We start from the raw sequence: 20250 nt of genomic DNA on the forward strand, positions 1-20250 counted from the left end.
TTATTCTGCTATTGATTCCTTCTAGTGTAGTTTTCATTTCAGTTATTGTTTTGTTCATCTCTGTTTGCTTGTTCTTTAATTCTTCTAGGTCTTTGTTAAACATTTCTTGCATCTTCTCGATTTTTGCCTCCACTCTTTTTCCGAGGTCCTGGATCATCTTCACTATCATTATTCTGAATTCTTTTTCTGGAAGGTTGCCTATCTCCACTTCATTTAGTTGTTTTTCTGGGGTTTTATCTTGTTCCTTCATCCGGTACATAGCCCTCTGCCTTTTCATCTTGTCTATCTTTCTGTGAATGTGGTTTTTGTTCCACAGGCTGCAGGGTTGTAGTTCTTCTTGCTTCTGCTGTCTGCCCTCTGGTGGATGAGGCTATCTAAGAGGCTTGTGCAAGTTTCCTGATGGGAGGGACTGGTGGTGGGTAGAGCTGACTGTTGCTGTGGTGGGCAGAGCTCAGTAAAACTTTAATCCGATTCACTGCTGATGGGTGGGTTCCCTCCCTGTTGGTTGTTTGGCCTGAGGCAACCCAACACTGGAGCCTACCTGGGCTCTTTGGTAGGGCTAATGACGGACTCTGGGAGGGCTCACACCAAGGAGTACTTCCCAGAACTTCTGCTGCCAGTGTCCTTGTCCCCATGGTGAGCCACAGCCACCCCCCTCCTCTGCAGGAGACCCTCCAACACTAGCAGGCAGGTGTGGTTCAGTCTCCCCTGGGGTCACTGCTCCTTCCCCTGGGTCCCGATGCCCACACTACTTTGTGTGTGCCCTCCAAGAGTGGAGTCTCTGTTTCCCCCAGTCCTGTCAAAGTCCTGCAATCAAATCCCACTAGCTTTCAAAGTCTGATTCTCTAGGTATTCCTCCTCGCATTGCCGGACCCCCCGGTTGGGAAGCCTGATGTGGGGCTCAGAACCTTCACTCCAGGGGGTGGACTTCTGTGGTATAAGTGTTCTCCATTCTGTGAGTCACCTACCCAGTAGTTATGGGATTTGATTTTACTGTGATCGCACCCCTCCTATTGTCTCATTGTGGCTTCTCCTTTGTCTTTGGATGTGGGGTATCTTTTTTGGTGAGTTCCAGTTTCTTCCTGTCGATGATTGTCCAGCAGCTAGTTGTGATTCTGGTGTTCTCACAAGAGGGAGTGAGAGCACGTCCTTTTACTCCGCCATCTTGGTTCCTCAGCACTTGCTTTTTAAAATTAAATATTTTTGAACCACCTTTATCCAGTTCCCCCTCTCCCCCACCCCCTCCTTTGGTAACCACAAATGTGATGTCTTTCTCTATGAGTTTGTTTGTTTTTGAAGTATAATTGACCTACAGCACTATGTTAGTTCTGGTGTACAACATAGAGACTTGATATTTCTATATGTTATGAAATGATCACCATAATAAGTCTAGTTACCATTTGTCACCATACAAAGATATTACATTATTATTGACTGTATTTTCCACACTGTACATTTTATACCTGTGACTCATTTATTCTGTAACTGGAAGTTTGCACCTCTTAATTTCCCTTACCTAGTTCACTCATCCCCCAACCCCTTCCCTTCTGGCAACCACCTGATTGTTCTCTGTATCTATGACTCTGTTTCTGTTTTGTTTATTCATTTGTTTTGTCTTTAGATTCCACATATAAGTGGAATCTTACAGTATTTGTGGTTGTCTGACTTATTTCACTTAGCATAATAACCTCAAGGTCCATCCAGGTTGTCACAAATGGCAAGATTTCATTCTTTTCTATGGCTGAGTAGTATTCATCTCAGCTGGGCACTGTTTCTGGGCACTTAGGTTGCTTCCGTATCTTGGCTATTAATAGTGATTAATGCTGCAGTGAACATAGGGGTTCATATATCTTTTCAAATTAATATTTTCATTTTCTTTGGAAAAATACCAAGAAGTGGAATTGCTGGATTGTATGGTAGTTCTGTTTTTAATCTTTTGAGGAAACATCATACTGTTTTCTGTAGTGGTTGCACTGATTTACATTCCTTTAAACAGTGCATGAGTGTTCCCTTTTCTCCACATTGTCGCCAACACTTCTTTCTTATTTGTTGTCTTTTTGATAATAGCCATTCTGACAAGTGTGAGGTGATGTCTCAATGTGGTTTTTTTTTTTTAATTCATTCTAAGTGTCCAAATTTTCTTTTTTTTTTTCAAAATTTATTTATTATTTATTTATTTATGTCTGTGTTGGTCTTCGTTTCTGTGTGAGGGCTTTCTCTAGTTGTGGCAAGTGGGGGCCACTCTTCATCATGGTGCGCGGGCCTCTCATTATCGCGGCCTCTCTTGTTGCGGAGCACAGGCTCCAGATGCGCAGGCTCAGCAATTGTGGCTCACGGGCCCAGTTGCTCTGCGGTATGTGGGATCTTCCCAGACCAGGGCTCGAACCCGTGTCCCCTGCATTAGCAGGCAGATTCTCAACCACTGCGCCACCAGGGAAGCCCTCAATGTGGTTTTGATTTGCATTTCCCTGATGATTAGTGATGTTGAGCATCTTTTCATGTAACTGTTGGCCATCTGTATGTCTTCTTTGGAAAAATGTCTATTCAGATCCTCTGCCCATTTTTTAATCAGGTTTTTTTTTTTGATGTTGAGTTATATGAGTTCTTTGTATATTTTGGATATTAACCGCTTATTGTATATGTCATTTGCAAATATCTTGTCCCAATCAGTAGGTGGTGTTTTCATTTTGTTGATAGATTCCTTTGCTGTGCAAAACTGTTTTAGTTTGATGTGGTCCCATTTGTTTATTTTTGCTTTATTCATTTCTTCTAGGTTGTCCATTTTATTTGCATATAATTGTTCATAGTAATCTCTTATGATATTTGTATTTCTGTGATGTCAATTGTCACTTCTCCTTTTCATTTCTGATTTTATTTATTTGGGTCCTCTTTTTTTCTTCATGAGTCTGGCTAAGGGTTTATCAATTTTGTTTATCTTTTCAAAGAACCAGCTCTTAGTTTCATTGATGTTTTCTTTTTTTTTTTTTTTTAGTCTCTATTTCATAAATTTCTTCTTTGGTCTTTATGATTTCTTTCTTTCTGCTAACTTTGGGTTTTGTTTGTTATTCTTTTTCTAGTTCCTTTAGGTGTAAAGTTAGATTGTTTAAGATTTTTCTTATTTCCTAAGGTACAAGCCTAAGGTAGGCTTGTATTGCTGTAATCTTCCCTTTTAAAACTGCTTTTGCTGTGTCCCATAGATTTGGGATCGTTGTGTTTCTGTTTTCATTTATCTCCAGGTATTTTTCGATTTTCTCTTTGACTTCTTCAGTGACCCTTTGGTTGTTTAGCATATTGTTTAGCCTCCACATGTTTGTGTTTTGGGGTTTTTTTTCAGTTTTTTCTTTATAGTTGATTTCTAGTCTTATAGTGTTGTGGCTGGAAAAGATGCTTGATGTGATTTCATTCTTCTAAAATTTACTGGGTCTTGTTTTGTGGCTTAGCATGTGATCTATCCTGGAGAATGCTCCATGTGTACTTGAAAAGAATGTGTTTTCTGCTGCTTTTGCATGGAATGGACTATATATCTAGTAAGTTCATCTGGCCTAATGTGTCATTTAAGGCCAGCATTTCCTTATTGATTTTCTGTCTGGGTGATCTATTCACTAATGTAAGTGGCATGTTAAAGTCCTTTTCTATTATTGTGTTACTGTTAATTTCTTTCATTACATTTGTTAATATTTGCTTTATGTATTTAGGTGCTCCTATGTTGGGTGCATATATTGGGTTGGTCAAAAAGGTCGTTCAGGTTTTTCTGTAAGATCTTACAGAAAAACCTGAACGACCTTTTTGGCCAATGCAATATATTTACAGTTGTTACATCTTCTTGTTGGATTGATCCCTTTATTATAATGTAAGTTCCTTCTTTGTGTCTTATTATACTCTTTGTGTTAAAGTGTATTTTGTCTGATATAAGTATTGCTACTCCAGCTTTCTTTTTGTTTCCATTTACATGGAATACCTTTTTCTACCCCCTCTCCTAAGGCCTCTGCACAACTTTCATTAGATATTTGATATTTTGATGCTATTTTAAATGCTATTTAAAATTTTTTATTTTATAGTTTTTGTTGCAAGTATATAAATATAAAACTATTTTTATATTAATTTTGTATTCAGTGTCCTTGCTAAATTTATTTTAAAATCTCACATTTTATATTATTTTATATTTTCTACATATATTATCATGCCATCTCCAAATAATGTTAGCTTACTTATTTATTTCTACTTCTAACCATATAGTTTTCCTGTTTTATGGCATTGTTGAATTGAAGTGATGGTAATGAGTAATCTTGTTTTATTCCTGATCTCAGAATGTTTTTAATATTTAATGTAAAATACATTGTTTGACTTTTTTTCAGATATTTTTAGACTAAGGAAGTTTCCTTCCCATTCCAACATACTAAGATGTTTCTTTTAACCTTCTTTTTTTAAAAATAATGAATGCGTGTTAAATTTATCACATATTTTTCTGTTTATTGAGGTGATCTATGATTTTCATCCTTTTATTGTATTCAAACCATGAATTATGTTGGTCTATTTAATAGTAATAAACCAATCTTCCATTTTTAGAATAAATCTAGTTTCAATGTATTATCTTTTTTTAATATCACTAGATTTAGTTTCCTAACATTTTGCTTAGAATTTTAAAAATCTGGGTTTATGATAGAAAATTTCCATTTTTATAATGTTTTTGTCAGGGTTTGGTATCAAGACTATGCTGGCCTCATATAGTAAATTGATAAGTGTTAGCTTTTTTCAATTCTTTAGAAAGTTTATGTATATAAGTCAGTTTTTTTTCCTCCCATAAACATTTGGAAGAATTCAAAGTGAAGCCTTATTGGACTAGAGTTCTCTTCATGAAAACGTTTTTAATTATAAATCAATATCTATTATAGGTATGGAACTATACAGATCTTCTGTTTCTAGTTGTAGCAATTTGCTTCATTGTGTTTTCCAATAAATTTGTGCATTTAGTCAAATGCACAAATATAAATGTATAATGTATAGGCTTAAAATTGTTCATAATATTTCTTATTATTATTTTAATGTTGTAAGAACCATATGATGTTTCTTTTTGCATTCCTAGTTCGGTATTTTTTATTTCTCTTTTTTTGGTAAGTTTTGCCATAGATTTATTGATTTTATTAGTTTTTTCAGTGAGCCATCTTTTGAATGCCAAAAAATAAAAAATAAAAAACATATTACCTTAAAATGAGCAATAGGAAGACTGACAACTGAGATCTCAAGAAAAAAATGGAAGCCAGAAAACAATGAAATGACATCTTCAAGGGCTTTAAAAAAAAATCTGATAACCTAGAATTTTATACCCAGAAAAAATATCCTTCAGAAAAAGAAGTAAATAGGGACTTCCCTGGTGGTCCAGTGGTTAAGACTCTGAGCTTCCACTGCAGGGAACATGGGTTCGATCCTTGGTCGGGGAACCAAAATCCCAAATAAAACAAACAAAAACCAATAAACAAACAAAAGAAGTAAATAAAAATATTTTCAAGCAAAACAAAATTGAGGAAATACATCTCAATCAGATTTGCATGAAGGAGATAGTAAGTAATTTCTTTAGTTATATGGAAAATATTCCCAAGTAGAAGCATAGAAATATAGGAGGGAAGGAAGGAAGGAAGAGAAGGAAGCAGCGGAGAAAGTAAATACTTACTGAATAAAACAACAATAATGCATAGTAGAATTTAAAATATAAAAATAACTGAAGTATATGAGGACAATAACAAAAATATGGAGAGAGATAAATGGAATTAAAAGGATTTGAGCCCATTGCATTGTCCTGGAAATGGTGAAAGTAAAAAATTATATTAGACTTTAATAAGTCAAGGATGAAGGATTATCTTCTAAGATAATCCATTTAAGATAGTAAAAAAAAAGTAACCAATAAGTTAATAGTGGGGAGAAAATAAGATAAAAATATACTTAATTAGTCTAAAAGAAGGCAAGAAAGAGGGGGAAAAGGCAAATTAGATAAGGTAAATAAATACAAGTAGGTGATTAAAATCCAGGTATATCACTAGTTACATTAAATGTAAACAGACTAAACACTCCAATTAACAAAGATGGTCAGACTGGTTAGAAATTAAACACCCATATGTCACCTATTAGAGACACACCGTTATAAAAAGGATAAAGAAAAGTTGGAAGTAAAAGGTTGGAAAGAGACATACCGTGTAAACAGTTATGAAAAGGAAAACTGCATAGCTAGCTATACACATATCACTTATAGTGGACCCTAAGGCAAGAAGCCATATAGATATAAATAGGGACATTACATAATAATACAAGGGTCAATCCACTAATTAATAACATAATCTTTAAGTACCTTAAGCAAAAATGGGTAAACTCCAAGGAGAAGTAGAGAAATCCATACCAGAATGGGAAATTTTAACATACTTTGTTCAGAAACAGAATAAGGAGACAAAAGAAAATCAATAAGGATACAGAGAATTTGAATAAGGGGGATAACAAACTTGTACGTGTGTGTGTATAAAATCACTCAACAACTGCAGAATGAAACTCTTTAAAACCTTTAAAATGCACATGAGTACATGGAGCGTTTATGAAAATTAAACATATTGTATTATATAAAGATTGTATGTATATATTATATATATAAAGATTATATTCTATAATCTTTTAGTTATAGATTTCTTGTTACATCCCACTGTCATCAAATCATATCCAGTGTGATTTTAATTCTTTCATATTTGTTGAAATTTGCTTTGCAGCCCATCATATAGTCATTTTTTGGAAACTTTTTGTTTATTGAAGTATAATATACGTATAGAAAAGTGCACACATCATAAATGTACAGCTGGATAAATGTACACAAATTTAACACATCTATGTAACTAGCACACAGATCTAGACACAGAACATTGTCGGCACTCCAGAAACTCCAATAACAATCCGCCCGAGGGTAACCACTATTCTGACTTCTAACAACCTTGATTTGTTTTGCTGTTTTTATACTTTATATATATGGAATTATATAGTATGTATGCTTTTGTTTTATTATCTTTGGCTAAACATGATTATTTGTGAGATTCATCCATGTTGTTTATATAGCTGCATATCATTGATTCTCGTATAGGATTTCAGGGTGTGAATGGTCAATTTTTGTAAATGTTCATGAATGTCTATGTTCATGAAAGGGTAGTATTCTGAAATTGCGTATAGGAGTGCTCTATATATGTTTGTTAAGTCTTTTGCTAATTGTGTTGTTCAAATATTCTATATTCTTTTTTATTCTTTTTATTTGCTTATTTTATGTGACTGAAAAGTTATGTTAAAGTGTCCCACTATAAATGGTGAATTGTTTATTTCTTCTTGGACTTATGTCAATATTTTACTTAATATATTTTGAGGCTTTTTATTTTATTTAGATACTTAACCAAATTTAAATTTGTAATATTTTCCTGTTAATTGAAACTTTTAACATTATGAAATAACTCTCTTTATCTCTACTTCTGCTGGTGATGAACTATTTTAGTTTTTGTTAGCCTATAATGTCATTCTTGATATTTTTCCTTGGCTATAGAATTCTAGGTTGGCATTTATTTCATTTTGACACATTAGAGTTATCAGCTGTCTTCGGGGTTCCACTGTTGTCTCATTGTGCTGTTTTATGAGTTATTTCTTATTAGTTTTCTTACAGTTTTACTAATTTTGTCTTTATTTTGTGTCTAATATGCTATTAGAAGTTTCCCTTGAGGTTTTTTTTTTAGTTATTATATTTTTCATTTAAAAATTCTATTTATTATTGTTCAAATCTGCTGGGACATTTTAAATTTATTTTTTCTTCTCTGAAAATATTTTCAAGCTTGCTTTTTATTTCTTTTAGATATATTAAATCTTTGATATTTCTAGAGTCTGCAGTCTGAAAGTATGTTTCTGCTATCTGCTGCTTCAGCTGGTTTTTGATCACAGCTCCATATTTCCATGTGTGCCAGATTTCCCCTGACTTGTGATGGTCATTACCCTGAAAATAATATTTGTCAGGATATCCTGAGATCTTGAATGAAAGTGCCTTCAGGATAGATTTTTATTTACATCTGCCGGTGTCTGAAAACTACTAGTCGTAAACTGCTTTAATCTAAGTTCAAGACTTGAGGGTCTTTGGAGACTTAGACTCTATGTATGCCCAGCTGAAAATCTGTGGGATATCCAGTATCCAACCACAACTTTATAAGATTTTTTTTCCTTTCCTGTTTTCCTTCTGTTCTGGTTGGCTCCAAGTCAAACTGCCCAGCAGTTCTCTGGGCTGGAGAGTGGGTAGGTTTGTTACACCATTACCTGGAGAATATAGTCCTTGGGGTTCCAGATTACTGTAGTTGGAGATCCTATAAGAATCCTTAGTTTATGTACATTCTGGTCCTTAATTTCTGTCTTCCTCATCCCACAAATTATCTGAATTTATGTCCAAGTTTGCGCTGGCAGATGCTTTCAGAACGAAAAGCAAGTTCAAAATTCTGCTCACCTCTTTGGATTTAAGTTTCCTCCAGAATTTGTCTTAGCAGTTCCTCATTAACTTATCAGGTTTTCAGTGCTTTTAAGATAATTGTTTTAATATTTTATCCAGAATATTTACTTGCTTTTAGTAAGATGGCTGCTCTGAATAATTTAGGCTGCCATTAGCTGAGATTCCCTATCATACAGTTTTATCACCAGCAGACTAGCATCTAAGTAGTATTGAAATGCTTTATAGGGGAATTTAAATATTTTATTATTAATTTTGGAAAGAAAGTAATTCATACATTAGTCCTACTATGAAATACTTAGTCGAACCAAGAGAGCACATGCTTTCACTTAAAACATTCAGACAATAACCTATAAGGTAAAAGAATCTGAAAAAGAATACATATATATACACACATATATATATATACATATATACATATATATGTGTGTGTATATGTATATAACTGAATCACTGTGCTGTATACCTGACACTAACATGACATTGTAAATCAACTATATTTCAATAAAAAAAGAAAACACAAAAACATTCAGATAATCAAACTTTATTAGAGGTGGTATTTGTGGCTTTACTTGGCATAAAACAATTTCTATATTTCTTTATTCTAGTCACTCCATTTGACATGCTTTTTTGAGCATGAGACACTCAAAATGTGGAGACAGATAAGATATAATCCATAACAGTGAAAGATATCTCAACAATAAACAGGTAAACTGTCAAATATAATACAAACAAATTAGAGCTACAGTGAAACAAATACGTGCTACCTAGGAAGCCCAGAGGAAAAGCAACTAACTCAGTATGGTGTTTGATGGAGGGTGGGGATAGGCAGGGAAATCTTCCTGTGTAAGATATCTCTATAGCAGAAGATTAATGGATCGTTTGGGAAGCAAGGAGGTAGAGTGGAGAATGAGTATTTCAGGCAGAGCAAAAACCATAAAGGCCTGGAGGAATGAGAAATCATAAGAGAAGCTGAAAATAGTTTGCTTTGGCCAGAGTATACTGTACATGTGTAAGCAAGGAAAAAGTTGAGGCTAGAAAGGTAAGTTAGAATCAGATAAGATCCTTCAATGCAATGCTTAGAATTTTAGATTTTATCTTGAGGAAATAGGTAGCCAGTAAGGTTGAAAGAAGATTTTAAAATAATTTTTCCGTTAAATAGTACCACATGATCATTGTAGATGTTTTAGAAAAAGAAATCATCTGTAATCCCATAACCTAAGTACAGTCACAATTATATGTGTTTACAGCTCTTTTAAAAAAACATGTTCCATGCATATTTTTATTTATTTATTTACTTATTTATTTATTTAACTTATTTGGCTGCGGCGGGTTAGTTGCGGCATGCAGGATCTTCATTGCGGCATGCGGGATCTTTCATTGTGGCACACTGGCTCCAGAGCGTGTGGGCTCCAGAGCATGTGAGCTCGGTAGTTGTGGCACACAGGCTCTCTAGTTGTGGCACATGGGCTCCAGAGCATGCAGGCTCAGTAGTTGTGGCACGCGGGCTTAGTTGCCCTTCAGCATGTGGGATCTTAGTTCCCCAACCAGGGATCGAATCCGCATCCCCTGCATTGGAAGGTGGATTCTTAACCACTGGACCACCAGGGAAGTCCCCATGCATATATTTTTTTTAAGTTTTCATCATTTTATAATTTCTTTTTTTCTTTTTGGCTGCATTGGGTCTTTGTTGCTGTGCACAGGCTTTCTCTAGTTGTGGCAAGTGCGGGCTTCTCATTGCAGTGGCTTCTCTTGTGGAGCACGGGCTCTAGGCGCACTGGCTTCAGTAGTTGCAGCACGCAGTTTCAGTAGTTGTGGCACACGGGCCCTAGAGTACGCGGGCTTCAGTAGTAGTGGTGCATGGTCTCAGTAGTTGTGACATGTGGGCTGTAGGGCACATGGGCTTCAGTTGTTGTGGTGCGCAGGCTCAATAGTTGTGGCTTGTGGCCTCTAGAGCACAGACTCAGCAGTTGTGGTGCACAGGCTTAGTTGCTCTGCGGCATGTGGGAGCTTCCCAGACCAGGGATAGAACCTGTGTCCCCTGCATTGGTAGGCGAATTCTTAACCACTGCGCCACCAGGGAAGTCCCTCCATTCACTTTTTTTTTTAAATTTATTAACTTTTTTAAGTTCCCCAAGCTTAGAACCTCAGTCTTGGACTCGAAAGTGTGACGATATAAAGAAAGCAGAAACAAAATTCTCAAGAAAATATATATTGAAGTCAGTGTCATTGTTGTGAATTTCTTAATATGCAATTTGAAAGAGTTCCAAGATGCATTCTATTTTAAGATAACTAATGGAAATCACATAAAGGCATTAAACTTAATTTTCTTACAGCTCACTTTAATCAAGTATGCAAATAAGTCTATGTCCTACTGAGATATCAAATAACGTTTTTCCTCTTGAAGTTATACACATAAATTTACACAACCACCTGAGTGAATTTATAGATGTTGTTTTTTCAGAGCTCTAGGAATTTTTTAGGAATTTACTGTTGAATAGCATCTCTATCATTGTCATCAAGAGAAAATAAACCTCCATTCACTTATTTATTTATTTATTTATTTATGTCTGCGTTGGGTCTTCGTTGCTGCACGTGGGCTTTCTCTAGTTGCGGTGAGTGGGGGCTACTCTTTGTTGAGGTCTGGGGGCTTCTCATTGTGGGCTTCTCTTGTTGTGGAGCACGGGGCTCCAAGCCTGCAGGCTTCAGTAGTTGTGGCTCACGGGCTCAGTAGTTGTGGCTCGTGGGCTCTAGAGCGCCAGCTCAGTAGTTGTGGTGCCCGTGCTTAGTTGATCTGTGGCATGTGGGATCTTCCCAGACCAGGGCTCGAACCTGTGTCCCCTGCATTGGCAGGCGGATTCTTAACCACTGCACCACCAGGGAAGTCCCTCCATTCACTTTTAATGTTGACTCAGTAACCTTGATGCATATACAAATTCTTTAATGAGAATTAAATTTGATAATTTGGTTATCTATTGTAACACCATTGAATCCTTCCATGATTCTTTTCAAAATATACTGGAGAGAGAATAAGAATAGGGAATAATCCATGATAATTTAATTTTCTGTGCCTACCCCCAAACTAAAATTGCCTAGTTCTCAGAATTATAGCTAAATTTTTCATCCAAGGATGCAATATTCATCCTTGTACTCAGGAAACTCACAGTCTGACATTTTTAGGGTTGCTGCTACTTTCTTAACACATCATTGTTGACACTTGGAAAGAATGACTTTTTGTAACTTGAAAATCCTATTTATTCTTCAACTCCTGCTAGCTTAAGGAACACTAAATCTACATATCCTAGGAGGCATATCTGTCCAATATATCCTATGTATTCATTGATTTATGAACCAATAAATCTTTCATATACAGTTTAAATGAGCTTATGATAATTGGATCAGAGGAATACTAGTCTAGTTTGAGAGTACAGCAGAAAACCAATCATGGGAGGCTATGATGAAATTTTAATTATAAAGGATATTGAATATCTTAGGGTGACAACTCTGTTGTAATAGATGTAACTTTGAATTGGAAAGAGAGAAAGTGAGATTTTTTTTCCCCAGTTCTGCTTGAAATCAACTCTGTATTTCTAGTAAATTATCAAACCATTCTATGCTTCAGTTTTATATCTTCATTAAAGTTACCACCCCATTGTCTTTGGTTCACTGGGTTTATTGGAAAATTCCCCAATAGATTAGATAAAGAAAAGTCTCACGTTAAAGTGTTGATTGATTGGGGAGTTTTGTGTATATATATGTATGTGTGTGTGTGTGTGTGTGTGTGTGTATACACACACACACACACACACATATATTTTTTCCTATTCAGGGCTGAAAAGCTGAAGTTGGCATCAAGCAACTTCAAGTTGTAGATGTATAAGTTAAATGATCTTTGAGACCCTTAGTTCAGAGATGCTGTATAAATAGAACCAGTGCTATAAATAGAACTAGAGTTTTCTTCTCAATTCTGTCCGTCAAGTAGAGTATGCAAAAAAAGAATGCAGAAACTTGGGCTTTTGCTGTCTTTTGACTCATCCCCCTTTCTCCTCAGGTTATTTGGATAATTTTATGAGACTTCTATCCCCATGCTGCACCCCTCTTTTTTCTGGCTAATAATCATTGAGAATTTATAAAATGAAAAATTTACATGCTTTATCTGAATAAATGTCTAGCAGGAACTGTTGGTAGTAAGTACTATTTTTCTTTATTTTACTAACCTGAGATTTAGAGGAAAACAAAAAAAACTTTCCCAGTGACACATAATAAACAGTAGAGCCCGATCTTGAATCTTGGAGTCTGGTTTTACATCAAGCAGGATTATTGTAAGAGGACCCTAAGTAGGTGCATGACCTAAGCATACAATGGGATTAAAAACCTTGAAGTGGATTTGCATCTATTATTGCTAGTGAAATTTAATACTAGATCTTACTACCTAAAAGATGCGTGTAAAAAGTTCTGAGGATACCACAAAATTGAAGAATCTATAAGTCTTTTCTAATTTTAATACAAGGTTTCTAACTTTGATAAAGGTTTTAGGTAACATTAATTTCTCATCAAAAGGCCTTAAAGGATCTTTTAATATCACAGAATACATAGTACATCTTAACTTGGCTAATTTAGAGAATTTATATTTTACCCACCTTATAATGTACACATAACTGCTGAAGGATTTATGTAACAAAATCCATCACAAGGAATACACTAATGAGATTTATATTAGAAAAGTCTGGGAATTCCCTGGCAGTCCAGTGGGTAGGACTCTGTGCATCCAATGCAGGTGGCCCGGGTTCAATCCCTGGTGGGAGAACTAAGATCCCACAAGCCAATTCATTTGTAAAACCCCATTACTTAGGCAGAATATATAGGTGGGAAGATGGTACTGAAAGAAGAGGCTGGGATATGAAATACAAATCTATTTTGTATAACACTTTTGCTAAGGCCAGCCATTTAAAAAATATATAAATATATATATAGTCCAAATACATATATATGTATGTATGTGTATATATACGTATATATATATATATTCCAACTGAAGTCTCTAAAAGACAAAAAAATTGTAGTTATAAAAACAATTGGATAGGATCTCGTATAAAATACTTGGAAATTAATTGCTGGAGGCCAGTAACATGATTCTTAATTAGAAGTGCATGTGTAGTGGTCAGATGTAGTATTACTATCTCAAGAAACAAGGGCATGGACAAGAGCTTCCTGAAGATTTTTTTTTTTTTTTTTCTTCCTGAAGATTTTGTTAAATTCCTTCACCTTTTTGGGATCCGGTTTCTTCATCAGTACCAACCTGACTGGGGATTGTGCTCTTGTGAGCATTAAATGAGTTAATATGTATAGACATAATATGTAAACAGTAGTGCTAAGGCATCAGCATGGCAAGGAGGACCCAAAAAGCCAAGAATTACTTGATACTCTGAATATATGAACAGATACTTTTGAGAATTCACCCTTTTTTAGGTGGAGGTATAAGTTTGTTTGTTTTCTCCAAGCAACAAACACAATGGGTATAGAAAGGAGATACCATGGCCTTCCTTTAGACTGAGCTTAGGTCATATCCTGGAAAACAGTTCCAATTTGAGGTACCTCAACAATATCTACATTTTTTGAAATAGAAAAAAATGGTATACAGATCGATGAATGCTGTGGCTAAAACCCACTTGGGAACAAGGATATTTTTTAGTGTCAAATTACCATCTTATTTTATTCTATGGCTAAAATCCCAAGAACTGCAGAGGAGAAACAGAGCCAAACAAGTTTTTCTATTAAAATAAAAGGCCTTGAGTGATGAATGGAAACTTGGAACAGGTTTTAATGGCAATACTGGAAGCCAGAAATTAAATACAAACTTACCAATTTCTGGCATATATTGAGTCTCAGATAGAATGCTGGTACTAATTTTATTTAATTAGAATCATGGCTTACCCTAGGCAGTTGATATTATCATTCTAGAGAGCTCAACTTGTTGCTGGATTGGCCTGGACACTTGATGCTTCCTCACTTTGAGTCATTGATAAAATATTGAATAAGGGATAAAACCAATGGTGAATCTCGGCAGTCACCTACAGGAATTTTCCTTCCAGGCTGAAGCATTCCATTAGTAAACACTTTTTGTCACTGTTATCCAAACAATTATGAAATCATCTAATCATACTGTCTTGCAGCCTTTCTTCCTTCTGTCTGTAAGGATATATTGGGGGGACTTTATTTAATGTCTCCACGAATTCCAAATAGACTATGCCTGTAGCATTTCCCTTATCAATGAGTCTAGCAACTGAAAATCTAAAATGCCCATGTGAAATTTTTTAAAGTCTATGTGGTAGGTTTGATGTTACCAGTTTTCAGTTAAGCCAAAGTAGTCCCTAGTATTGAATGCCTTTAAGTGCTCATAAACAGTTACTTTGGTAACAATAGAGTTTTGAAGGAATTTATATCAAACTCAATGGCACTTTTTTAAAAATAGGAAATATGGTACTCTAGTCACATCTATAAGTTCTTCTAGTACTCTGGAAGATCATTTGTCACTTGGCTTACTTATAGCGCTTTTACGCTTCCTATCTCCTCACTGACCTTGAGGTTCAAGTTCTACTTAAACATTTTGTTCAATGAAAAATAAAGAATTTGGGTGAGATACTTTCTAAATCTCTCTCAACCTTTAACATTCTGTGATTCTTGGTAGGCCATCTCAATTGAAAATACTGATAGAGAAGCAAAGCCCTCAAATAATTGAAGAGTTTGATTTTGTCTCTTATATTACACAATCTGCCCCAAGCCTTTAATGTATTCTCTGTTTTTACTAGTACTTGTCCAAAGATAGTTTGAGTTCCTTCGTTTATTCTAAGCAATTTTCAGATGCCTCAGTCAAAAATCAACAGTATATTAATTTCTCAGACCTATCAATAAAAACTTAGAGGATCTTTCCCTAAAAGTTAATGCATTCCCTCTGGAGGGAAGGGACTGTGGGAAAAAATCAGCTATAATGTTATCTGAAAAATCTTTTTTATCTCTCCAACCATTGGATGCTGTACCTGTGACGAACGCTGTAATCATGTTGGTAAGCATTTTCCTTCTGAAGATGCATAAAGATCAGAAGTGCAGTTCGTTTATAACAAGATGGAATTTTAAAACTATTTTGGACCACACTAAACATTGGGATGTTCATTTGGCTCTGTTTTTAAATTATATATCATGTGCTCAGTTTGTGGAACAACATAAATATACAACTTAAAATTGAAAATTAGAACCTTCCCTATTTGGCAGATACTTCCATAATGGTCAGCCCAAAGCCTGATCCAACTAATGAGCATGTCCCCTTGCCCTGTGGCCAAAAGACTCCAGATTGTTTGGTTCCCCAAAGTAAAATGATTTGTAATGGCACTAATAATAGAGAAAGGAAAATTTATGTGAATTAGGAGAATTCACTGAGTACCAGTATTTGTCTTTCTTTTTTTTTTTAATATTTACTTATTTATTTGACTGCTCCAGGTCTTAGTTGGCATGCGGGATCTTCGTTGCCGCGTGTGGGATCTTTTCTTTTTTTTTTAGTGTGGCACGCGGGATCTTTAGTTGCAGCATGGGGGATCTAGTTCCCTGACCAGGGATAGAACCTGGGTCCCCTGCATTGGGAGTCTTAACCACTGGACCACCAGGGAAGTCCCATACCAGTATTTTTCTTAGAGGCTTAATTGGGTTGTGTTCTGATTGGTTTTGCTCCTGTGTCCAATGACCTTGTGATAGATGCATTTTACAGATACAATTAAGGGATACTATTTCAAAGTTCTCGTCTAACATGAGGGTAAACAAAATCATGTCTTTTTGTGGCACTTCTCGTATCATGTCACTTTCCATGTTAGTTATGAGCAAGGAATACCTTTATTTTATAATTTTTAATTATAATATAAAGTAGAAAGAGTGATAATACTTTTGAGCAGAGCCTTTCTTAGCGTCCAGCAACTTCATTAGTAGGATTCAGTTCTCCAGGTTTGAAATATTTTGAATTTCAAATTTTAAAGGAAGTAAAATCATTGCAGGCTCTTGAGCCCTCTCACCATTAGACCTAGGGAAAAAAGGGAGAAGTAGCAGCACTTCTTAAATCTGCTAAAAAAGGATCTGAAGAAAATGAAACAGCCATCACTTATTTATTGAGAGTCTGTAAGTTTTCCTACACTGTGAAGAAATACACAGACATATACGACATGGCTTCTGCTTGTAGGTTGTGTATAATTAAGGTAAGGCAATAATATTAAGGCATTTGGATGAATTAAAGAATGACACATTCAGAATTCTGAATGTCAGCATTGAGAGAGATGTAGACTACGAAAGAGAAAAAAAAGGCAGTATGTTTAGAGTAAACAATGTTTCATGGATTAGGTAGGTTTTAAGATGGACATTGAAATATAGAGAACATTTAAAAGGGGGAGAGAAAAGATGAAGCTATTTCTATTTGAGAGAATTGCACAGGTAAAGTTGTAAATTTAGTTCTGTTCAAGAAACATTAAGTACCTCTGTGCCAAGCTCTATACTGGGCGCTAGAGATTACAGCATTTTTGGGAACACTTCTGTACTCTGTTGCTAAAGTATTTTCACATATCCTAAAAAGGTGAATCTCTTGTGAGGGAACAAATCCCTTGAAGGAATTCTCATGACGGAAGTCCCTTTTCTTTGCTGATATAGAAAGGGACTGGTTTTTGTTTTCAAAATATAGGCTAAGCTCTAGAAATAATTGGGTAAGCTTAACTTTGGTGCACACTCATCTTTCCCATCATCACTGACTTCCTGTCTGGCATAGTTACAGGTGCATATCTCTGTTTGATACCTTAAAGGGTCATGCTATATATAGACTGTCAACTAAGGTTATCTGATGATAATAAATTGTTGCATTTTAATCATAACAATAATAATGATAATAATAATAACGTACTTGTCAATTACTATGCAGATTGGTTTTTTTTCTTTCCAGTTTTATTGAGATATAATTAACATAACAGCATTATATAATTTTAAGGTGTACAGCATGATGATTTAAGTTACATACATCATGAAATGATTACCACAATAAGTTTAATGAACATCCATTATCTCATCTAGATAGAAAATGAAAGAAAAATCTTTTCCTCGTCATGAGAACTCTTAGGATTTATTCTCTTAACAGCTTTCATGTATAGCATACAGCAGTGTTAATTATATTTATCACGTTGTACATTATATCCCTAGTACTTATTTATCTTATAACTTGCAGTTTGTACCTTTTGACTACCTTCATCTAAACTCCCCCCTCCTACACCCCCCACCTCTGGTAACCATAGGTCTTATTTCTTTTTTTAAAAATTTTATTGGCGTATAGTTGATTTACAGTGTTGTGTGATTTCTTTTTCTGTGTGTTTGTTTGTGAAGTATAATTGACCTATAGCACTATGTTAATTTCTGGTACACAACATAGTGATTCAATATTTCTATGTGTTACAAAATGATCACCATAAGTCTAGTTAGCATTTGTCACCATACAAAGATATCACATTATTATTGACTGTATTCCCCATAGTGTACATTTCATACCTGTGACTTATTTATTTTGTAAGTGGAAGTTTATACCTCTTAATCTCCCTCAGATTGTTTTATATACATCATCTCATGTAATCGTAATGATTCTATGAGTTTACTTAAAATTGTCTTCCCCAATTAAAATGAGTTAACTGAAGCTTAGGTTAAGTAACACGACCAAGGCCACACGGTTAGTCATTGGCAGGGGTATGACTGACTTCAAAATCTGCGCTATTCTGCTTTTCAATAGGGGGTTCTTGAAGGTCCAAGGAAAGGAAGGAATGCATAGTGGTGTGGTTGAGGCATTAATATTAATATTCGTAGACAGGGCACTTGCCAGCAATCTAAGCAATCCACCAACTAGTAAGGTCGGCATGAGACATGTACAATAGTATGAGCAACTAAATCATTGTAGTGCCACATACAGAGTTTGCCATCTCTTTAGTACGTCTTTGAAGAGGTGGCTGATTTGTGTTGGTGCTATGTTTTTCTTCTCAGTCATTGAGGGAGTAAGTACTAGTTGAGGCTTATGATCCCAACACATCAAAATGGACAACCTGGCAGATGTCCTTGCTGGAAGATGACAAGATTGCTAAAAGAGGGGCCCTGATTTTTCTCCTGAGATTTGACACTTGGGGGCTTCCATTAAAAACATTACCAAGCCTCTGTCATTTTAATCTCTTCTTTAAGTGCCTGTGATCTTTTCAGGGGCACAGGTCCACGCATGGTCAATGCCTAGTGACCAGGTTTCAGAGCTGTGGGCAGAGGTGGCAGTGACTGTGAAAGCCTGGGAGGAGATGAGGGAAGAAAAGGTCACTCTTCCTGACAACTTTTAACTTGATTCCACTTATAAGCCATTTATTTTCAGAAATAAGTAATGGGTGAAGACAAAGGCCAGGCCTACATTTCATGCACTTGAGAGTTAAAGGCTTTCTGAGATCAAATTACCACAGCAGAGACAGGGTTACTGTAGGGACATTTTGGGAGGAAGCAGACAGAGAGGGAGAAGCCAGAGGCCTACGAACGAACGGAAACAGGAATAGAATGTGATGGAAGTTGCTTCCCACTTTGCACTCCTGAGGGAACAAAGAGGACCAATAAGAAGCAGCAGGGATAGGAGGAAGCTGGGAGCTTCTCTGGAATAAAATGGGTTAGGTTGTGGAGTTGTCAGCTGCTGTACTTGGTAGGTGGGAGGAGGAGATGTGCTAGTCCAGGCCTTTGAAACCTGGGTGCCTTGGCCCCTTCAACTATGCCCTGAAGGAGGGAAGTGTGCCAAATGTCAGGTCTCCTTCTAGTTTTGTTCCAGTTCATAGCTAGAAAATGACAGCAGAAGATCTAGGGGCAAGAGGATGCTGAGAGAAGAGAAGGAGAAAGGACATTTTAGTGAGTGCTTTTGTACAAGTGGGACAATGAATTTTAAACTCTTGTGGAATAGATGGGAGGGCCTGGGAAAAGTGGATGTTCAAAACAGAGAAACAGAAGCAATGACACAGAACAGAAAGGCTTCCTCTGATCCTTCTGCCTTCTTGTTCACTGACAATTGGTTATCCTTTCGTTGCCTCTGCAGCAATACAAGGGGGGAGTCTTAGGGCAACAGAGACCCGGAGGGGTAAAGGAACCTTATATTTATGTAAGATGAGCTGCAGCTATTGAAATTGCTGGCTATTGTGAGATAAATCCCAGCCTTCCACATTTTGCTTAATAACAGCAGACTTTTCACTGCAAAGCATTAATGGAGTCCAAATTCCAGCCAGGCTTGGGAAATCAAGAGTAACTCTCTTGATGTAATGGTTTTGCAGGCTCTTGAAGACATTGTCATCTGTTAAAGAAAAAAATTTATATCACTCTTGAAAGAAAGAAAATGTCTTGGGTGATAAATGAAAAAAATGTGAAGTAAAATGAGGAAAAGCTTGAGGGAAGAATCTCTTTAAAATTTTACTAGATTCTCCCCACTATGATCAAAAGGGGTCAAATAAGAGCTTAGCCTGCAGCTTCATGGAACCAATTTTTTAAAGAAAGAATATTAAAACCTGAAATATTGGTTATTTGCCAAGGCACACACTGGAAGTAAAAGCCACTTGGCTAGGAGCAGAATTGAGTGTTGGATCGCAGGATGCTAGTTTTAGGCTTGCTCCGCGAAAGATGACAGCACTTGCCACCCCCCCCTCCCTCTGCCCTAGAAGTTTCTGCAGTATTTAGGAGTA

At 36.0% G+C, this 20250-nt stretch overlaps 2 protein-coding genes across 2 annotated transcripts in view; both read left to right on the forward strand.

The window, feature by feature from the left end:
- Nucleotides 1-20250, forward strand: part of LOC132362574 (protocadherin alpha-9-like) — a 92344-nt gene that overhangs the window by 60248 nt on the left and 11846 nt on the right.
- Nucleotides 1-20250, forward strand: part of LOC132363399 (uncharacterized) — a 92253-nt gene that overhangs the window by 29539 nt on the left and 42464 nt on the right. The gene's annotated exons all lie outside the window — the stretch shown is intronic.

The sequence above is a fragment of the Balaenoptera ricei genome, chromosome 3, assembly GCF_028023285.1.
Source record: "Balaenoptera ricei isolate mBalRic1 chromosome 3, mBalRic1.hap2, whole genome shotgun sequence".
Classification (NCBI taxonomy): Eukaryota; Metazoa; Chordata; class Mammalia; order Artiodactyla; family Balaenopteridae; genus Balaenoptera; species Balaenoptera ricei.